We start from the raw sequence: 15,493 nt of genomic DNA, 5'->3' as shown, positions 1-15,493 counted from the left end.
GCATGCTACAAAGAGAAACCGCTGTAAGACAATGTTGCTCTGCAGGCTCATATAAAAATTCGCGGGCTGGAACGGGTTGGATTACCTTTTCGCGCTATTTCGACTATTTCAAGTGAAGATCGCTGCTTTACTAAGAATCGGGCATGATGTACTAAGCAGCCTATGCAAGGCTGATTAGACAGCTAAAAACTTTTAAAATTGTTCTCTAATTATGCTCAATATTATATTTCGGCCAGACAATGTTCATCAGGGGCTAGCCTTACGCAAACTAACTGAGAATGACGTCTAGTCGAAACATTTAGCCTGTGTACAGCCGTCCCCCTCCCCAAGTTTTTTAGGAGAGGGGAACGGCTGTACACAGGCTAGAAATCTAGGACTTAATCAAAGGACAGTTTTAATAGTTTTCAGCCGTCTGACTCGACTTGCTTTGCAGTCCTGAAAAAGGGTCTGAAGTTTAAATGCCCAGGAAGCACTCCTAAAAAAAAAAGACACACAGCTCCTTTATCCTTTTTCCCCGGTTCCGCCAATAAGCTAACGCTCGAAACGTCAGCTATTTTCGAATCGAGCTAGTGCTTACCGTTTCGGAGGTGGAGCAGCGTACCCGAGGGGCAAAACAGCGACATAAATAGTTGTTGCGTGCGGCGAACTCACGAGGAAAAATTTGACTATACTCCCTACTTGACTACTCCCCCGTATTTCCACGCTTCCCCGTTTCCGTTGAAAGGTCCGCCGTCAAAACTGAGGCGCCTGCACGCGAAATTTTTAAATGTTTTAGACGTATTCTTATTTATAAATGCGTTAATTAAACCAATCAGATCTTCCCGTTCATAATTGTTGTTTCATTTTTCCGTTCCTGCAGTACTGCAGGTTTCTTAAGGAACTAATCGTTTTATGCACTTTGTGGTTTATTTTTCTTTTGAAAAAAAAAAAACACAAACACTCAACGACTGACTGCCCTTATGAAATCCGGTGATACTCATGCTGTGTTCACACTGGGCCAAAAAGATGTTTAGTCTGATCAAGAATTAAACATGTTTCACTGCGAAAGTGTTTAGATCAGGCGGTGAACTGCGCGAATCATGATCGAAACATGTTTTTAATATTCTGAGCATGATTTAAAACACTTCGCAAGGTAGTTTAGATCTCACTGACCAGGAACAAACACATGTTAAAAGTCCTGGCCGACATCGACATCCAAGGGAAGCAAGTTCCCTTTCGTTTTAAAGTGTCTACAGGCTTTATGTGGTTTTCGTATCTCAAAAAGTACGTAAACAAGTATTCAACAAGAAATTTTTGAATTCCTCCACTTTTTCAATGCAAAATTGAGCTTTAAAGTTCCCGCTTCGGCCACGCCCAAAGAAGTTGACCGCGAGTCAACACAAGAAAGAATCTGGGTTCCAGAACAGGCTGCGACATCTGTCAGGAAGCGCGAAATCTTGTCGCCAGTTCAAGTCAGCATAACTTCAGTAATCCCGAGGAGATTCCAATATTCCTAATGCAGAGAAGGGAATTGTATTGCATAAACGATCCCAATAGAATTTTCGTCAGTGAAACTAATAGATTTCTTCGACAACTAGCAAGTTTTGATTCAGAAACTGAAGAAATGCATTGTTTCCGCCGGTGACTTTTCCTGCCGAATACTCTGGAGTTTGTAAAATACGCGTCACTAGCAATCATTCACGCGAGTGCCGTAAAACCGCATACCGTAAATGATCTAATAAACGCCCACTCTCATATAAACGCCTCTTATCTAGTAGCGTGAAGTGTAGAGCTTGTATTAGACGTCCCTCTCTAATAAACGCCCCGTGTCTGATAGACGCCCGCTCCAAGAATCGCCTCAAAAACCAAGGTAACGCTCCAAAGAGTAAAATCACGCTATTTATTGAGTTTCTTACTTGACTCGGACATCGAAGAGAGCATGGAGCAGGCTAACGTCGAAGAGCTAGGCCATCGATACCAACATGGTTGACCCCGATGGAGCTCGATGACGATGAAAACATCGGACCGTACCCCCAGAACGACATCTCCAGGCTTTGCATTGGCGCAGAATGGATTAATCTCAAAATCACAAACCCTGTTTTCTATCTTACTTCGCGAGCAAACTAAGCGTCTTGTATTTATTTTGTTGACTTTTCGAGACTTTGTTGCAGTTAAAGTGAAATAAACGCCTCTCTCTAATAAATGCCTCATATTTATTTAACGCTCCCCAAGAACTCCAAAATTTAATAGACGCCCCGGGCGTTTATTAGATCATTTACGGTAACCACTGTGGACAATGCACGTTTAGGAGAAACGTGTTTCTCATTAACATAACATGTTTAGGTGAGAGAGTGAACATGGTATCAGCGACTCCTGCAATACAGTTAAGGCAAACTTTTATGTTTAATACTGTTTATTACAGTTTATGACGTAGAGCTAAATATAAGACTGATCGGACAGCTAAAATGTTTGTACAAGTGGTCCTTGCATTATTGAAGAGGTACATATATAGTTTATTGAAGGTTTAGAATTGTTTTACGTGTAAAACACAGTTTTACAGACCCGCAGATCTCTAGCGCACTTAGGAGTTAGTTTATAAACGGACCAAACTCAACCAATTTCAGTTAACTTCTTATTAGTTTTCTCCTTTTCTCATTAGCAATTCGCCTGGAAACTCCTCTAGATCTTTGTTTCTTCCTTCAATTTTTGTACGCTGCGGCTCTCCAGGGACGACTGGTAGATGAGGCTTCACGTCCGGCTGGACCAGAAGAGAGTTGTAGCGAGGATTGAATCTCATGGTGGTCGGCTGTAAATCGGTACTCTGTACAGCGGCCTCCTGCGGAAATGAAGGCGCGGGTGCGCGACAACGCTGTGCAGAAGCTTGCGGCGTGAGGCCTGGGGTGAAGCTTTTCACCGTCCCCGTTGGTAGCTGAGCATAGGAGACTGGAATAGCTCGCGCCCGAACGAAATATGGCCCACTTTGGTTGTAGTTTCCATGGTGACCAGTTGAATGACAGCTGTTGTTAGAATGGGTTGTTGGGTTATGATTTTGCTGAAACATGTTTACTGGGTTGCTACGGCGATTAAAGGTTTCTTGCAAGTGCTGGGATTGGTCCGAATGTGAGGGATTCCAAAACGAGACAGGCAGGTTCCTCTGAGACATAGGACGAGATGTCCTTCCTAAATATCAATCAATCAATCAATTAAACAGTCTGTCAGTTAAACAATCAATAAGTAATAGTAATTGAACTGAGTTGAGTACAATTTATAATGGTAATAGGACTGGGTGAAGTCCAATTCGGTCCGTAATAATACGAGTGATTAAAGAAATCGGACTACGGCAAAAAAGGGAGTTCGATTTGTTTAATCACGAGTATGATTATTGACAGAATTGGATGACACGAAGTCCTATAGCTGTTTAAATAAAAATAACCATAACTAAATAAAAACAGTTAAGTTTATTTTTGACCCAGGTGCACGACAAACCAAACATATTCGCACGCGCAAATTAAGTGTTCTGTCCAATTACTTAGGCACGACGATTACACTGTCTATTTCCACTGTCCAGTTACAAGCATGACGCGTTAGCTGTCCCATTTGTGCTTAAATCAGGCTGCTGCAGCTGATGACCGTCCGTTCCTACGTTGAGGGGCGTTGGCAAAAGTTGATGTATTTGACCGTCCACACCCGGCGTAACAAGAAAGACTCACATGGACTCAGTCTTACCTCGCAGGCCCGAAACCAGGATTTTGCATGGGAGGGTGCGTATGAGCGCCTCCAGCGCGAAATCTTTAGCGCCACAGGCGTGGCAACGTAGAGGGGTCTGGGAGTATCCTCCCCCAGGAATTTTTGAAAAAAAAAATCGGTTATCTGAGACAACATTTCGTGCGTTTTGATGACAGTTGGTTAGGAAAAAAGCAGGTACAAATGAAGGTAACAACGATAATAATTCTGGAACATTTTTAAATTTAAATCGTATTTTTCGAAACACAACCTTGAAAACGTAATTTACAATTTATTTAGCTAACAATGACGGCAGCACATAAAAGAAAGACAGGAAAAAAGATGGAATTCTTCATTTCAGTGTCAATTGGCAATTACAGCCAGAGTCGGTTTGTTGATCCCTTTAATAGCAGTAGCACTGTGGCAAGTTCCAACTTTCTTGGGAGCTTCCGAGCCCATCAAGTACTCAGTCTCCTCTCTATATGGTACGCCTGGGAATATTTATAGCACTTCGAACAGTTCGACAATGACGGTCAATGTAGGATATTAGGTAGAATGTATCGGTTGAAATTAACCTAGAATCACGAAATTTGTTCCGCGCAAATCTACAAATGGTGGACCTTCAACTCAAAGAACCATATTGAATGTGAATAGTCTCTTAATTTATTTATTTATTTAAGCGGACCTCCATGACTCATGAGGGGGTGCGGGGGGTGCGGACGCACCCATCGCACCCCCCCCCTCCCCTCTCTACGGGCCTGCGGCTCGTCTTGCTCGTTTTCACAACGATGACGTCTCGATAGGATAAAAGATCCAGTATCTTTTAGTTAAATAAGACAGTTCAAACCAGGCTTTAGGGTTTCAAATCTAAATAATAAATATGGTTGCCGAAAAGCGCATCTGGTGAAACAATGTTCAGATTGAATTTGTTACAAAAACGTGGCACGGAATGCAGAATCAGTAAAGAATGTACATATGAAATAGATCGTACATTCACTGAGGCCACGAATTGTTGTATAAAACCAAGGTGAGAAATCAAATTTGCATTCTGATTTTTGCACGTAAGGTGTGATTTCTGGCTAATTCGCTCAATTCAAGGAGTTTAACAAACATATCTGAGACTCGGCAAAAAGAAAGCTTCAATCAGTAATTTGACACTATTAACTAACAAAAAAAATTAAAAAGGTAAACAAACGGGTTAGATTTTTATCAAGATTAACATTATTTATTCGACTGTTTGACAGTGATGAAGTGAATTTTGATGCATATATATACCTAACCAGTTTGTTATGCGCCAATCTATGTGCAATAAATAATTTTCTTTGAAGAGCAATTATGACACTCCCATATTGTTATAAATCTACCTTGCAAATGTGAGTCCTCCATATTGTTCTCCGATGGACTTGAACCCGGTAAACAACACAACTCCGCAAAGGTCCTACTAAAATGCCTGTCCACTTCTGCCGCAGCGTCGCCCCGAAAATACATCAGCAAAACACCTCTCGGGCTGTAATGCGTCTGCACGAATTCCATTTCTGGACCGGTTATAATTCCAGCTGTTCGATTGTCCGCGGGAAATTCTTGGTCTGCGCTGTTTACGAGACTTGTTGAAGATTCCGTAAAATGCTCGCCGTCGGGATGAGGCTGTTGCATTTTTGTGCATGAATTTTCGTTAACAGAATTCTACTTGAAACAAACAAAACTGATATATGCCTTGCACATTCGAGGCGACAGCGCCGATAGCGTTGCTGGCCTCGTTTGCACCAAAGGTGAGTTGGACTGTGGGCGGCGAAGGGTACAGATTAAATCTTTCTCGTGGGAAATAATAGGCGGAATGACATCACAATATTTTGTGACGATTGTCAAAGAAAGCATGCTAAAGTTTATATACAATAAACCTGCGCGACATTAAAAATTGAAAATGCATAATTTTTCTGAAAGAAAGTCCAAATTATATTAAGCCAGGCTATGGATGTGCCTGTATTGTGCCTTCCTAAGAACAATAATTAATGTATATGCCTTACCTTTACACAAGGGCGCAGTTTTTAAATCGATGCGATTCGTAAATTTAAGTGTAGCGTATTTAAACCAGAAATAAAATACAAACAGCAGCAACAAACATAACACATGGACTACGCATGGTCTGAAGATCTAGACTTGACGTTCGCATGCTACAACAAGCATCTTCAGGAGTGACGGTGTTGGCTTGCCGCTGTTTGTATCGCGAAGAAGTGGCCAAGAAACAAGAGCGTTATGGTATATTTAAAAATATATTGTGTACACACCACATCAGATCGGTGTTTTGGTCTTTCCTGGTAAAACCAAAATATCGTCACGTGATCATGGGTTTGGCGGGAAGTTTCCACTGCAGTTGCGGCAGTCATGCATTATGGGTAATGTTTGACCATTTGCCATTTAAAATATTATTAAATCTACATTCTTTGACAAATCTTAGTTTACATAACATAAATGAAATTTAAAGGCATCGAAAAAAGAACATTGCACCGTTATTGTGGAATTCATGGGTTCGATTATAGGACCCGGGTCCGAAAACCACCCGTAGGTGATTGGAGGCCTCCTTTTAAAATTTACGTATTATTATTATTATTATTATTATTATTATTATTATTATTATTATTATTATTATTATTATTATTATTATTATTATTATAATAGTTATTTAAATATAGTTTTTTTATATCCCGTTAGTAATTTTTTCGGCTTCTTTCCCGAGTGACTGCTTAAATTGGTTTTGCTCACAGTAAGAATCGCGTCATTGCTAGTTTCACCCTGCCGTGCAAAAATAATTGTACATTTTATTTTACAATGTTATCTATTCCTTCATGCGAAAGATACGTGGCTTCATAGCTCAGTTGGTAGACCATCGCACCGGTATCGCGGAGGTCATGGGTTCTAATTCCGTTGAAGCCCTGGCATTTTTTCAAGCTTCATTTTCCCCAATAGGTTGAATCGATGGGCTTACCGCCTTACAGTACAGTGAAGATCTCGTTATTGCTTGCTTTAAACTCAATTTTGTCAACAGCTTACCTGAATAAAGCAACCGCGGCGTGGGCGACTTGTCCCTTGCTCTTGCTAGTAGAAACTTTAGCTGCTACGAAAAACCCATTTTCCGTTCCAGTCCGTACGTACCAAAATTATCGTAAAATCTACATACCTTAGCCCCATTCCCATTTATCATACAATTTATCTTCTGATATGAGCACCACGACACAACCAAAATAGAGGCACAAATACCTTTATTTATGAGTTAAATACAACAAGAAAATGAACTCTTCCTTAATTTATTGATGATTTGTTAAATTGTTCTGGTATTCTTCGTCTGAAACATCCCAGAGAGACATTCCGCGTTTGACCGCGGAAAAACATGTTTTCACTGTTCTTCCAGCGGATTAGATATAGTATATACCTTCCAGATTTGATATGGTTTATATATATACACATACAAACAAATACCTACTGATTATATCATACATATTTTTCCTCCAGAGAATGGAACGTTCTGGACGAAACTGCCTTTTGTCCTGGGTTGAAAACGAGATATAGTGCAAAACCTTTCATACGAAAAATTGTTTTATTTGCATGAAAATGAACAGGACAACGAGTCACACATACTTTGTAATGAATGGTCTTGTAACGAAACTCGTTTTGCATCGTCGACAAAGGGCAACACTAAAAAATTGCGAAGCCTGAGATCTATCCGCCTCCACCAATCTCGTCCCAGTTCCCCTGCGCAAGAAGTTATAAGCTTTCACTCACAACACCAAAAGTTGTCTTATATCTTATCGCCATAAGGATATAACTTATAAATAAAAGGTAACTAACTATAAGAAGGAAACGTCACAAAGTCATGTGGTGAAACAAGTAAAAAGCTGTTGTTTCTTTGCTGATTTCATAAAGTTTATGGATGGCGAGCCTTGTCAAACAAAAATACAACATGCAAATTTGCAACTGGCAAAACTATCCTCCGATGGGGCACTAGCTCGAAATTGGGCAATTGCTAAAAATTGAGAACAGTTAACAAAATATTTAGAACACCTCTTTAAAGCAGGCCTTTTGTAATGTAAACAAAAATTATTCTTCGTGCTCAGTTGCATTCAATTAAGATTACAAATAAGAAATACTGATAAGACAAGCTCAATCAACGTTATCTTCCAAACTCAACATCAATCACTGGTCTGCTTAATAACTGCAAGGAAGAAAGAAATGTAAGGATTAGAAATGGACACCATGGCACTTAGTGTTGAAAGACTACATGTAGTGTTTTGCGTCAGGGTCAGTTAAGAAAATAGCTTAGTAAAAGCGCGAGCTCTCGTTGGTTTTAAGACGGAATCCACTAGGAAGTCGAGTAATATTCATTAAAGTTGGACAAAAATCAAGTACCAGAATAATTTAAATCCTATTGCGTTATTTCCTACCCTTAATAAAAGGTAAAGATGTAAGTAATTATCCGTAACAACACGAACAACAATTTCTTATCAGAGTCTGAGAAAATGAATTTCAAAGTTCACAAGGTATAGGCAAAATCTCACGTGTAGCCATTTTGTAAATTCGTCTTAAGCGATTCAGTGGAATTCAGCGCAACTTCGAAATTTGTTTTCGATGTTTGGTGTTGTTAGAAAAGATTTCTTTTGATAAGATATTTGAAGCAGTAACAAAAAAGTTTGCAATAAGGTGGAAATAATTCTGGTACAACAATTTCTTATCAGAGTCTGAGAAAATGATATTCAAAGTTCACAAGCTATGGGCAAAAGCTCACATCGTTTAAGCGATTCATGGGAATTCACTGGAACTTCGAAATTTGTTTTCGATGTTTGGTGTTGTTACAAAAGATTTCTTTCGATAAGATATTTGAAGCAGTAACACAAAAGCTTGCAATCAGATGTAAATAGTTTTGGTACATAATTTTGTCCAATAACTACTCGAAGTCCTGGCGGATTTCCTCCTAATTAGCCTTTGTTTCTATAGTTTTATACAAACATGGAAAATGGCTTCCACGGCCTGCGGCTCAAGTTCATGCAGACCAATCTTGGACTATCCAAACTCACTCTCCCCTTTTTGTTTGTTTGTTTGTTGTTGTTGTTGTTTTTGCTCCTTGTGTTGATCTTGTACTTCACGCGAAACAATTTGATCAACGCGCAATATTGTAAAGCTCAATTTGTTACCTTTTTTGTTTTCTATAAACTACAACTGAAGTTGTTAAAACAGCGGATTGAGCGCTTCGAATTTCGGTTTACAAAAATGTTGTTCCACCGCTTGTATTAGAAGCTTTCGCAGCTCTTTTGTACCTTTGGCAAAATTGAAGCTCAAAGGTAATGATTCAGAAACTCGATAAGGGTCAAGGGTTAATTTAACAATACTAACTTGCCTCAAATGCAGCCCGTGGCTTCTTTACATGTAAAACGACTCGCCATAAGCAATCGTCCCAGACTTAACGTTGTAACTTCCAGCCTCCATAGAACGACGGACATCTGACAAATCCAGCTCACCGGAGCGGGAGCGCAGTCGCACCTCTGGAAACCCGTACACTTCCGCCAACGTCTCCTCATCCTTCTTCTTTTTAACTCCAAACAAACAGTCACAATTGAGAAAGCCCCCTCTTTTGTTGACAATGTAGCCGACGCCCAGAGCAAACATGAGAAACAAAATAGACAGCAGCGCCCAGGCTATCCCGAGTTGCCAGGACATTGCGGAAGGGTTTTGTACGCTAGTGGATTCGTCTAGTTCATAAGGAGTCAAATCACCGTTTGAATCACCTAGAGCTTGCGTATTGTTTGATGGTGTGTCCGAACTGATCACGCTTGATGAAAACACAACGGGGGTGGATGTAGTGACAGGAGATTCACTATTAATGTTGATATCAGACACAGTCTGGGTCGCTTCATCGCTAGTATGAGCTGAAGGGATGTTTGCGTCTGTTGAAGTTGGCTGTGATGTCGACACCTCAACGACAACCCCTTTATTTGTAGACACCTTTGTAGTCATGGTAACTGGTGTGACATGTTCAGCTGTTATCACCGGTATTGTAGTCATCCATGTTGTCGGCTCAGTCTCCTGCTCGGTGTAATCTAAAGTGGGAGTACTGGAACGAGGTTCAGGAGTTGTTGGGTTCACAACACGGCACAAGGAGTAGAGGAAGCGCGAGGCCTCGAGTTCCATCTCGCGTGTCAACTCGCTGTGATTGCTGCCGACTGTTCCAAAGCATTCAAGTGGTCCGACGGTATAATATGACTGAGCAGCCGACAATGGAAACTGGAGCATGGTGACGGGTAGGTTGGACTTGTCTGTGACGTATCCTAAAGGAAATAAATTACAAATAGTGAATTTTATCGAGAAAGTTCTTTACATAAGAAAATCCAGCCGTTTCTCCTGCAGAAAAAGGCTTTACAAAGTCATTTTGTAAGTAACGGACACATTATATTGTATCGTGGGTATATCTTTTTGTTGCGCAAACTTTTAACGGAATCGGCTAACGTGTTTTACATCCTTGTTGCCATGTGATGATTCATCTGCATGGGAGGTTACAATTGTCCTGTTCATACAAACTCGCATGAACTCAGTTGCCTGTGGCAAATACAATTGTAACCTTCCAAATAAATAATCACGTGGCCTGAATTGGGCGGCAACAAGGATGTAAACACGTTCGCCGATTCCGTCTGTTGTTGGTTAGCTACTGTGCTTTGGTTTGGAATTGCAAATTGTTGAAGTTTATGAGTCCTTTGTTTAACGTCTTTTGGTGAGCACACTATCCGCAACACCAAGAAACTGCCCCCATTATACATCGTGCTCTGTGGCAAATCTAAAAATCTGATTGGTTCTCTCGTTGGCTTTGAAAGGTGTATTTACTCTTGTTTTTTGCTTTCGCTAAAAATAGCTTAATTTGTAGACTTTTCGACTGTTGTTCTTTACCAAAGTATTTTTCTGCCACTCGTTGACTATTCGCACTCTGAAAACTTATCTTGTTGATTAATTTTTTTTTTTTTTTTTTTTTTTGGCTCCTTTCCGTCCGCTTTGTGGGGGTTTTCCCCCCCCAAGGTTCTCCTTTTCGAAAACTAATTGAAGAATAAAAGTTCTCCATTATTTTAAGACCCTGAGTGTTGGTCCGGCTGGGGTTCTAATCCACACCCCCCGCACAGAGCCGGCGCTCTACCAACTGAGCTAACCAGGCGGCGGTTGTATAACGGTCATGGGGCCTACCTTTATCTTCTCTCCATGTCTTGTCCCCAACGTCACAGTTGCAAGGCAGTCTCGGATCTGCGCATGTCCCGTTTACTCCGCATGCGCACTTCCCGCTGCCCGCAGGCGCACCTGGCCAGTGGTCAGTCACTGTTTTCGGCCCCCCTCCCATCCAACTCACAGGGAACATGGGTGAAAGCATAAGTTTAGACCCAAAACACCTGAAGCTCACGAACTGACGGCACTGGTCACTTTGTGCTATCAAAGCCTTGATTCTTTCCATATCATCTTGATACTTTACATAGTGAATGTAAACATCGATATCCTTGTGTGGAAAATCTGCGGCGGAAACGAGTTGAGGTCCGATTTTATTGTGATTAATGAGCGTTACCGCGCGGTCTTGATCAGTTACGTTGCAAAGGACCTTCAGAGGTCCGGCAGGTCCCTCAGCGTCCGGGTCTACTTTACAATTGGCGTCGTCGGCCAGACCAAGATTCTTGTACTCCTGGCAGGACCTTAGGTAAATGGGCTGTTCGCAGCGAGGCCCACGGTAAAATGTCCTTTGGCAATTACACGAGAAACTGCTTGCACCAGCCCGTGCCTCTTTGCACGTGCCACAATGCAAGCATGGATTAGGAAAACAGTGACTTGTAATGTTACACTTATCGTACAACGTACCATGTCTGAAACCAGAGGGTATGTGGTCTAACTCGATGACCTTGTCGTCCACTCGTAAATCGTGAATGCATCCGAAGAAGTGTGGCGCTTTACGAGCGTACCCGATGTAGATAAGGTCACTGAAGCCTTTAATTTGTTTCAGGGATGGATTTTCGTGCATTATCTCATCTAGTTGATCCACTTTAAGCGTCATCTTCGTCCTGCTGACAACTGCAGAAAAATCATGCCACTCACCATCGTTCAAATCCTCCCCTCGGCTTACCTGAATCACTTGGCCTCCCGTTGTCAGCCGCAACTTTCAAAAACATTTTCCCTCTTTCCAGGAAAACACCAACAAACCGATAGGGATAAAAGCCTTTAACCGCTAAAACCCCGTCCGGAAAGTAAGTGCGAAACCGCATTTTAACACTTAAGTGATTTTTGCCTGTTGAGGGCGAAGGCAATCGAAGGTAAGCTCCCTTCGTGCTGGAAACTCAGCGTTATAAAATTGACATGCCGGCAATTTTCTTCCGGGGAGCCATAAACTCTGTGATTTCCGTCCACTTCCATGGGGCCAGCTGCAAAAATGTTCTGTTTGTCAAAAAACACGTCTCGAAGACAACCTTTAAGATTGGACGACAGCTCATACCCTTGAAGAATGTTTGACGTATGTTGAGGTACCCCGCCAGCGAAAACAAACCCTGTGTTAATATCAAGCCTTCTGTGCTTGCTTTGTAATACAGTGTGGTATTTTTGCCCACGAAGACTAACATTTAACTGTGTTCCGACCAGCTTCAACTTAACTGTGTGCCAGTAATTATCCGCCAAATTGTCTCCAAGTACAAGGTGACCTCTTGGAGTGGGGATGTCGTCTCCGAGGTTTATAGTGACTCTGTGGTGAAAGAAAAAGCATCAACTGATGAAGAAATCATTTGATGAATTCACATGACAGGTTGAGGTTTCCTTGTCGGATTAGATATGCTCAAAAAAAGGGAGGGGGCGAAATAAACTGGTTGCTTTTCCTTGCTACTTACAAAAAACGGGAGGAGGCAAGTCCCTAGGAATCGCTAAGTAAAAGATAATTTCAAAAGTCGCATGGTTGCAGAGAAAGGGCAACCAAGTGAATTAATTCCACAATACTTGTACCGTTGCATTTTTGAGTTAAGACACCGCAAAATCAAACAGAACTAGCCAATATCTCATTAACGCATTTAAAATGGCTCAGTAGCATTGACAATCTTTTTTCTCAAACGCTCCAGTGTTCATGAAAATGCCTTCGATACCCAAAATTAGGACACACGTTGAAGATGATAGTTAGTTCTTTGTTTCCCCTAAATTTGATATTTATTACTTTCAGTCACAAGAGTTAGATGAAAAAAACGTCGGCCATCTTTAACATTTAAAACGCTTTTAGTTACTAATGACCAGTGATATAATGGATTGATTAGAAAGTTCGTTTTTTGTGCTGCAACCTGAACAAAGATCACAATAACTTAAAAAGTTGATATTATAGAATACATGTTTAAGCAGGAACAACAGGGGAAGTGAGAAAACTCCTCTGATAAAGTGTGCGGTTTTAAATACCCTGTAAGGTATTTTATTTTAGGGTGAAAGTTGTCAAATAGTAAGCTAGAAAGGAACTGTTGTTCTACAACATGTTTATTCCCATTCTGAGAAAATTGGGACAGAAACTAGTGACCTGATTTGAAATTTGACCCACGGTATATAGGCAAAAAAATCAATGATTTCTAGTTTTATGGTCAACCACAGAAATTAGCCTTAAAATCGCCACAAGACCTATTTAAAACGGGTAATTAAAATAATGGATACTTTTTGATTTATGACACTCTTTTATAGATTTCAAAATTGTAATTGTAACTTGAATGTAACTTTTGAAGAACAAACGGGCTCGTTATTGTTGAGATGAATTAAATCTTGAGAGAAAATGTTGGCAGATTTTGTAGGCAGTGACAAGGGGGCTGGAGGCCTTTTTATAGCATCCCATGGGCGTAAAAAGGACAGATAAAGACAAGAGAGACCAAAGCCCTTCCCCTCTTTCTCTAAGAACATTTTTATACAAACAGTCTCTTAAAATCTGTCATGTTTCATCACAAATGCTCTCAGACTGCAGCTAAGATATTAAACCTAGATATTTAAATTTTCTGAGGGAGGGGCATGCACCCCTAGCTACAGTTCCCCCTGTTTCCAGCCCCTATGAAAACAATATGGCTCTATGGACTTCTGAAAAAGGCTGAATTTTAAATCGACACGAATATCAAAATTACTAGTATTGGGATAACCCACACTCTTCCGTAATCAACAACACGCCGTACATTATTACAGTAAAAGTTACAAAGTGAATATATGAAATATGATATATTTAAAGTGCACGTGAAAAAATTGAATCTGCAACTGCAGAAGCCGCCAAATGGTCGAAGGTTGACCACAATTTTCTATTCAAATAGAGACCACTTCGGACTTAAAACTAGCGAAATGCGTTTTAAAGCAAAGAGAAGCTTTCTAATCAATATGTTTCTTTTAACATTGTTCACCGTGTTCAACTATTTGCTACAACGTGATTGAAACTTAAACAAATGTTTTCAAAAGAATGTCACGGATAGATTTGTATCTTAGAAAAATATGGAAACAAAGAGAGCAAATTTGTGGAAACTGAAAAGCAAATAAGCATGGTTTCAAAGAGCCGTCCCGTCGCAAAGAAGGCTTTTAGTCTACTAAAATTAGTGTGTGGTAAATTGTGTTTATAATTGCATCAATAAAGTGGTCGGATTAATATCATATGGTCATTCAACTTCTCTCGCGTATAAAAATTTGACAAAAGATTCACCATGTGTCGCACGGAGAGTGCAATTTTGGAAATGTTTTGAAAGATGAAACATGAATATGTTTAACTGAAATGACCTTGTTCAATAAATCGCCTGAGAATTACTTTGAACAACTGATTTATAGTAATTGGATGCCATTCGTTGTTTGTTCTGAGAATAACATACTTCAGAGAGATTTTAGTTCTTAGTGCACGATCGTCAATGACAGCCTTCAATGTATAAATGGTTCTGAACTGACTGCAAAATCAATTTTGCTGCTCGAGTAGGTCACGTTTGTTCTTATATATTAGTTAAAGAATTTCCATAACTGTACAAAGTTTGACACAAATCTTACAATTCAACATAAAATAAACTTCGAATTCATACCTCAGCTTTCCCCGAACTAAGTCGAGCATCACAAAATCGTTCTTTTGCTCCTCACTTCCAATATAAACCAGCAAGCTATTTGGATGAACCGTCTTGAAATCAAGCATGAGTGTGTGTTTCTTGATCCTTGATAACCAAGGTACCGAGCTCAAGTTGAATGCGACAAAATCATCGCCATCTACTCGTATTTCTTCGCTACCTGCCTTCAAAATCATGCAAAGTACAAGGCCGAGGGCAACGAAAGCCGTCCGCAAACACTCCATCTTTGCAACTCTCACAAAACACGACGTTATCCACAAGTAAACAATTCACGTGGGAAAGATCGCAAGATATGGGGACTTCGATTTTATTGATTGACGGATATCAAGCTCCTCCTATCACTTTGTTGGTTTCATTTCCGGATACATGTACATATTTGGTTGGAAACGTTTTGGAACGCCGATAGTTTGCAGCTCTCATAAAGATGTTGTTCTTGTTGCTATTATGTTGTGTTATGTTGTTTGCTCCTTCTTACAGAGCAAACAAGTTCATCTTACAAGCAGGAAAAGATCCTTCTTCACTTTGCCCAATTAACCTCCCCCCCCCCCCCTCCCCATCCCCCCTCTACTGGTGCGTACTCCACAACGTTTAGGCCCGGTTCAGACGCCGAACTTTTCATGAGCCGAACTCAATTCGAATTTGGACCGATCCAAATTGACAAAAGTACGCCTCTTGATTCAGACGCCGTACTT

General features: G+C 40.6%; 1 pseudogene across 1 annotated transcript; it reads right to left on the bottom strand.

Moving 5' to 3' along the window:
- Positions 1–6,976: 6,976 nt before the first annotated feature.
- On the bottom strand, positions 6,977–15,061 carry LOC144644639 (contactin-associated protein-like 2; annotated as a pseudogene). Its single transcript, XR_013569158.1, has 4 exons — positions 14,763–15,061; positions 10,918–12,445; positions 9,089–10,016; positions 6,977–7,909 (listed from the first exon to the last, which is right to left on the bottom strand). The product of XR_013569158.1 is annotated as a contactin-associated protein-like 2 (transcript).
- Between the last annotated feature and the right edge of the window lie 432 nt (positions 15,062–15,493).

This window comes from Oculina patagonica, chromosome 2 (assembly GCF_052425735.1).
Source record: "Oculina patagonica isolate OP01 chromosome 2, crgOcupat, whole genome shotgun sequence".
NCBI lineage: Eukaryota > Metazoa > Cnidaria > Anthozoa > Scleractinia > Oculinidae > Oculina > Oculina patagonica.
Note: the sequence above shows the minus strand (reverse complement) of the source record. Positions and strands in the feature narration are given on the sequence as shown.